Below are 6,102 nucleotides of genomic sequence, written 5' to 3'. Positions count from 1 at the left end.
TGGAAGGCATCAGCTCCAACTCCAGGAAGGGAATAGGGCTCTGTGCATATGAATGGGGCTTCAGAAGGCGGTGCCGCGGCTTCCAAAGCGATGCGCCTCGCCTCTCCTCGCCCAGAGCGAGACTCCGTCTGAAAAGAAATACACAAATCAATACTAAAAGAATTCATCCATCCATAAATAAGAAAGAAAGAAAGGAAGAAAGAAAGGAAGAAAGAAAGAAAGAAAGAAAGGAAGAAAGAAAGAAAGAAAGAGAGAGAGAGAGAGAGAGAGAGAGAGAAAGAAAGAAAGAAAGAAAGAAAGAAAGAAAGAAAGAGAGAGAGAGAGAGAGAGAGAGAGAGAGAGAGAGAGAAAGAAAGAAAGAAAGAAAGAAAGAAAGAAAGAAAGAAAGAAAGAAAAGAAAAGAAAGAAAGAAAGAAAGAAAGAAAGAATCAGTCCAGCGGTCGTGGTCGTGAATCACTCCCCGGAGTCCAGGCGCAGTGGCTCACGCCCGTCACGCCAGCACTCTGAGACGCCGGGTCAGGAGGGTGGCAACAAAACGAGGAGACCCCGTCCGTGGAAAAACATTGAAAAATGAAGGCCGGGCGCGGTGGCTCACGCCCGTCATCCCAGCACTTCGGGAGGCCGGGAAGGGCGGATCGATCACCCGAGGTCGGGAGTTCGAGTCCAGCCCGAGCCACACGGAGAAGCCCCGCCTCCACGAAAAATACCACATCAGCCAGACGTGGCGGCGCCCGCCCGCCATCCCAGCTACTCGGGAGGCCGACGCGGGAGAATCGCTCGAACCCGGGAGGCAGAGGTTGCGGCGAGCCAAGATCGCGCCACCGCACCGCAGTCTAGGCAACCAGAGCGAAACTCTGTCTCGGGGTGGGGGGGAAAAAAAAACGGTCCGGGGACAGTGGCGCGTGCCCGTGGTCCCGGGTACCGTACTCTGGAGGCTGAGGCGGAAGGATCGCTCGAGTGCAGGAACGTCCACGCTGCAGTGAGTGAGCTACGACGGCACCACTGCCGGGGTGACAGAGTGAGATGCCGTCTCTAAATCAATCAGTCCATCAGATCACCGGGAGGCGCTCCCCGTGTCTCACTCTCAAAGGGTGTCTCTTTAGGCCAAGCACGCACGGTGCCTCACGCCAGTCATCCCAGCACTTTGGGAGGCCGAGGCGGGAGGAAAGAAGGAAGGGAGGAAGGGAGTAAGGGAGGAAAGAAGAAAGGCAGGAAGGCAGTAAGGCATGAAAGAAAGAGGGGAAGAAGGAAAGGAAAAAGAAGAAAGAAAGAAAGAAGAAAAGAGAAGAAAAGAGAAGGGAAGAAAAGAAAGGAAAACGGGGAGGGGGCCTATGTCCTCGACCGGTGACCGCCCAGGATACAGCGGGTCACGGCCGACCGACCGAAGCCTCGACCCGCGGGGCCTCAAGCGATCTTCTCCTCATCGCAGCCTCTCAGCCGCGACGACAGGCGGCCATCACCAGGCACAAGTCACCTTCTAATAATATTACGATTCTATCGAGACAGGGTCTCGCTGCGTCATCCAGGCCGGATCGCCGTGGCACGATCTCAGCTCATCGCCACCTCGGCCTCCCCGGTCGGAGCCACTCGCCCGCCCCAGTCTCCCGAGCAGTCGTGATCCCAAGCCCAGGCCACCAGGCCCGGCTCACCGTTCTATTTTTCAGAGAGACGGGGTTTCGCCGCGTCGGCCAGCGCGGTCGGTCTGGAACTCCCGGCCTGAAGCGATCCAGCCGCCTCGGCCTCCCAAAGTGCCGGAGTGACAGGCGTGAGCTACCGTGCCCGGCCCAGACCGTCTCGTTCATACATCATAGAGAAGGGGTTTCGTCAGCCGACGGGTGGAGGGCGGGGTGAGTTTCACTCAGCCTGCGTACCGGGGAAAGGGTAAGTGAGTGTGCTTTGTGAACTAGATACGGAAATCGTGTGTGTGTGTGTGACAGAGAGAGAGAGAGAGAGAGAGAGAGAGAGAGAGAGAGAGAGAGAGACCGACGAATCCCACCATGAGGACCCGGAAACGGTGTCCGATTTGGGTCCCCGTGTAGTCACCTGTCTGTGTGTAGGTGACTGAGGATTCCACAAATGAAGGTCAGCAGTATCTATGGAGCTGTTTCTCCCTCTCATGCGTCTCATCCGTGTGGTGGAGAAAGGGGAGAAAAGTGGTCGTGACGGGAAGTCGTCTTCACGCCCGAGGAAGCCGAAGGCAGGCCGAGGGGAAGGAGGGCATCCCACGTGACAGCTCCACCCCCGCGCACCCTTTCCAACGCCGGGGCCGCCGGTCCACCCTGTACGACAACCCACCCCCAAGAACAGCACGGTCCGGAGCGGTCCAGTCTCATCCCATCCGGCCAACCCGGGGCATCCGGCGGAAGTGTTCGCCGGAGGGTCGGAAAGCAGCGTCCACGCGGTTCCCCCGGGGTCTCCCGGCAAAGGCCAGCCGGGGGAGGGTAGCGGGACGTGACGGGGGCTGGGGGCACGCGCCTCAGAGCTCCCCGGAAGGCGGCAGGTAGCCGGCGGGGGACGCCGAGCCAGAGACGTCCGGCGGGATCTAGATCCGGAAGCCGCGTCGGTCCTCTCCCACAGCTCTCCTACGGAAAATGCCACGGCGGCGGCGGCGGGAGCCTCGGCCGGGGGAGAAGCGGGGACAAGGGGGAGAGGGAAGGAGGCCCTCGGGAGGATTCAGCCACGAAAACCCACTCAGCCAAGCTCCCTCCGTCTCTCGGGGTCCAAGGGACACCCCGGGAGACGGCAAGAGACACGTTCACTCCGTGCTTTTCACCTCCGTCTTTATTTTTTTCATCTTTTCCATTTTACAAGAGGTGCGCATCTCAACAACCAGACGGTGGGTGTGAGGGGAGAAGCGTCAAGGGCAGGAGTTGGAGACCAGCGTGAGCAACTGAGCAACACAAGTAGGAGAGCCCAGCTGAAAGAGATGAAAAAGGAGGAGGAGGAGGAGGACGAGGCCGAGGAGGACGAGGAGGACAGGGGGAGTGGGTGGGGGGAGGAGAAGGAAAGAAAAGAAAAGAAAAAAAGAAAAAGAAAAGCAACCACCAAGAAAGTTAAAATCGTCCAACGGTCGGAAGCTCAAGACCAGGCTGACCAAGACGGAGAAACCCCATCCGTACTAAAAATATAAAAGTCAGCCGGGCACGATGGCGCTTCACCGTCATTCCAGCTCCTCAGGAAGGCCAAGGCAGGAGGATCACTCGAACCCGGGAGGCGGAGGTCGCAGCGAGCCGAGATCACGCCATCGTAGTCCACCCTGGGCGACAAGAGTGAAACTCCGTCTGGAGGGGGAGGGGGAGGGGGAGGGGGAGGGGGAGGGGGAGGGGGAGGGGGAGGGGGAGGGGGAGGGGGAGGGGAGAGATCGGTGAGACGCGTCTCAAAATTTTATCTGTTCGCATTCCGCGTGCGTAAAACGGAAAGAACCGACCCACGAGAAATACGACCAGAGCGTACCGTGCCCACGCGTGTCATCCCAGCACTCCGGGAGGCCGACGTGGAAGGATGGCCGGAGCGTAGACGTTTGAGATCACCTCGACGTGTGAGACGACACCTGCAATAATAATAATCATAGAAGTTTAAAAAGCGATCACGTGTGCCCAGAGCGTGGACAACAAAGCGAGAGCACACCCGTACTAAAAAGAAGACGATTGACAGACAGACAGGCAAGCAGGCAGGCAGGCAGGCAGGCAGGCAGGCAGGCAGGCAGGGAACTATAGAATGAGCCAGGTGCAGCGTCTCACGCCTGTCACAGCAGCAGCGCGGGCGGCCGAGGCAGGCAGGCGGATCGCTCGAGAACAGGAGTCCGAGACCAGCCCGGGCCACACGACAGAACCCCAGACCCCATCTCATTCACATCCACACATACACAGATACCTGCCTCCCTACCTACGGAAAACGTGAGACATGAGGAAGAACATAAAAGTCACCCGGTGTGGTGGTGCACACCCATAGTCCCAGGGAACGGGGACGGGAGGGATGAGACGCGGGACGGCCGCTCGGTCGGACGGTCGGTCGAAATCGTCGAGGCTGGGGTGATCCCGGGCGACGGAGGCAGAGGAAGACCCCGCCGGGAAGGCAGGGAAGGAAGGAAACCAATGAAACAAGCAAGCAAACGATGAACATGACAATGACCTAGAATAACCCATGAGAATAAAGAAGCAAATAAGAGGGTACGAATAAAGCTAAAAGGTAAGGTAATGAAGATGACAATCCACCGTTTTCTCTCCAGCCCAGCCCAGCCCAGGTGGAGTGGAGGCGCGCGATCACAGCCCACGTTCGCCTCTGCCTCCCGGGCTTAAGAGATCCCTGTAGTCCCATCCCAGCTACTTGGGAGCCTGAGGTCACCAGAGCCCAGAGTGAGAAGATCAGGCAGGCCCCAAAAGAAAAGAAAATAAATACACGAACATTGTTAATCCATAATAAACGAAGGATATACATATACGGGTATATGTAAATGACATGGGTGTTTACGTCATACACGTTCATCCATTAAAATTAACATCTATCCTATACACATGTGTGAATGATGGAAATGTCTAGTTTTATCACTAGATTATTTTCGTCGGTGTAGGTACGTGTCCGTGTGTCCATATCTATGTGTCTATCTATCTAGATAGATATACGTATGCTCACACACAGCAGCGTGCAGAAAAGAAGATTGAAAACAAGAAGGAATCGGCCGGGCGCGGTGGCCGACACCCGTACTCCCGGCACGCTTTGGGAGGCGGAGGCGGGGGAGGGGGAGGGGGAGCGGTGGGGGGAATCGCTAGGTCAGGAGTTCGAGACCAGCCCGGCCAATATGGTGAAATTCCGTCTTCGCTCAAAATACAAAAACTGCTGTTCGCTTGAGAGCCCTGGAGGCAGCGGCGGCGCTGAGCCGAGGAGGCACCACCGCGCTCCAGCTCCAGCTCGGGCGACAGAGCGAGATTCCGTCTCCAGAAAGAAGGAAGAAGGAAAGAATGGGGGCGGCGGGGGAAACACACACACACACACACACACACACACACACACACACACACACACACACACACACACACACGACCAAAAAAAAACAAGAGGGAGTATTACTGGCCGACGGCAACAGCGACTCCCTCCCTCTTAAAAGTCCCGCGGACGCAAACTCCAAATGGGGCAGAGAAAAATGTAGGAGAGGGAGTTCCGCGTGGTCCCAGCTCCACCGAAGGCCGAGGCCGGTGAAGGGCACCCGCGCGTGAACGGGGATCGGCGCCCTCGCAGCGATCCACCGCAGCCCGCGGAGGGAACGGCCAGCGGCCGGCCTGCCGGTCGACCCGGGACACGGCGGGCCGCCTGCCGAGTCCGGGGCTCGCGGGCGGCCGCCGATCGACCCCGGAGGTCCGAAACAGGAGCGGCCGCCAGCCGAGGTCGCCCGTGTGTGGGGACGCCCCGGGCCTCGCCGCCGCCCGCTTCCCGCCACCCTCGGAGGAAAGAGGGGGAAGGACGCGCGAGGGCCGGGACCCCGGGTGGGCGACCCCCTGGCCCGGGCGGCCACCCCCGGGACGGGGGCCGGCGGGCCACGGACCCGGCTCGGCGCGGCCGCCTCCGCGGCTCCCACCCACGCTCCCCGAGCTCCGTCCCAGCCCGGAGCGGACGAGCCGCCCCGGCGGGGAACGGGGAGGAGGCGGGAGCCGAAGAAGCGGGGCGCGCCGACCGGGGACGCGCGCCCGCCCCCCCACAGCCCCGCCCCGCCCCGCCCCGCCCCGCCCGTGGTCGGCGGGGAGGGAGGAAGACGAACGGACGGACCGACGGCGCCGGACACGCACGCCCCGCCGGGCCCCGAGACCAGGCAGGCCCAAAAAGAAAAGAAAATAAACGAAAATCGTTAATAAATAAGAAACAAACGAAAGAAGGAAGGAAGGAAGGAAGGAAATACATATACAGGTATATGTAAATGAAATGGGATTTTATGTCATACATGTTCATACATGCACATCTATAATATAAGCATGTCTTAATTATGGAAATATATAGTTTTATCAGTAGATATTTTTGTCGGTGTATGTATATATGTATGTATGTACATATCTGTCTCTATCTACATCTATAGGTATAGATATCTCTCTCTCTCTATATATAGATATATCT

Source organism: Pongo abelii, chromosome 12 (assembly GCF_028885655.2).
Source record: "Pongo abelii isolate AG06213 chromosome 12, NHGRI_mPonAbe1-v2.0_pri, whole genome shotgun sequence".
NCBI lineage: Eukaryota > Metazoa > Chordata > Mammalia > Primates > Hominidae > Pongo > Pongo abelii.
The sequence above is the reverse complement of the archived record's forward strand: the minus strand, read 5'-3'. Positions refer to the sequence as shown.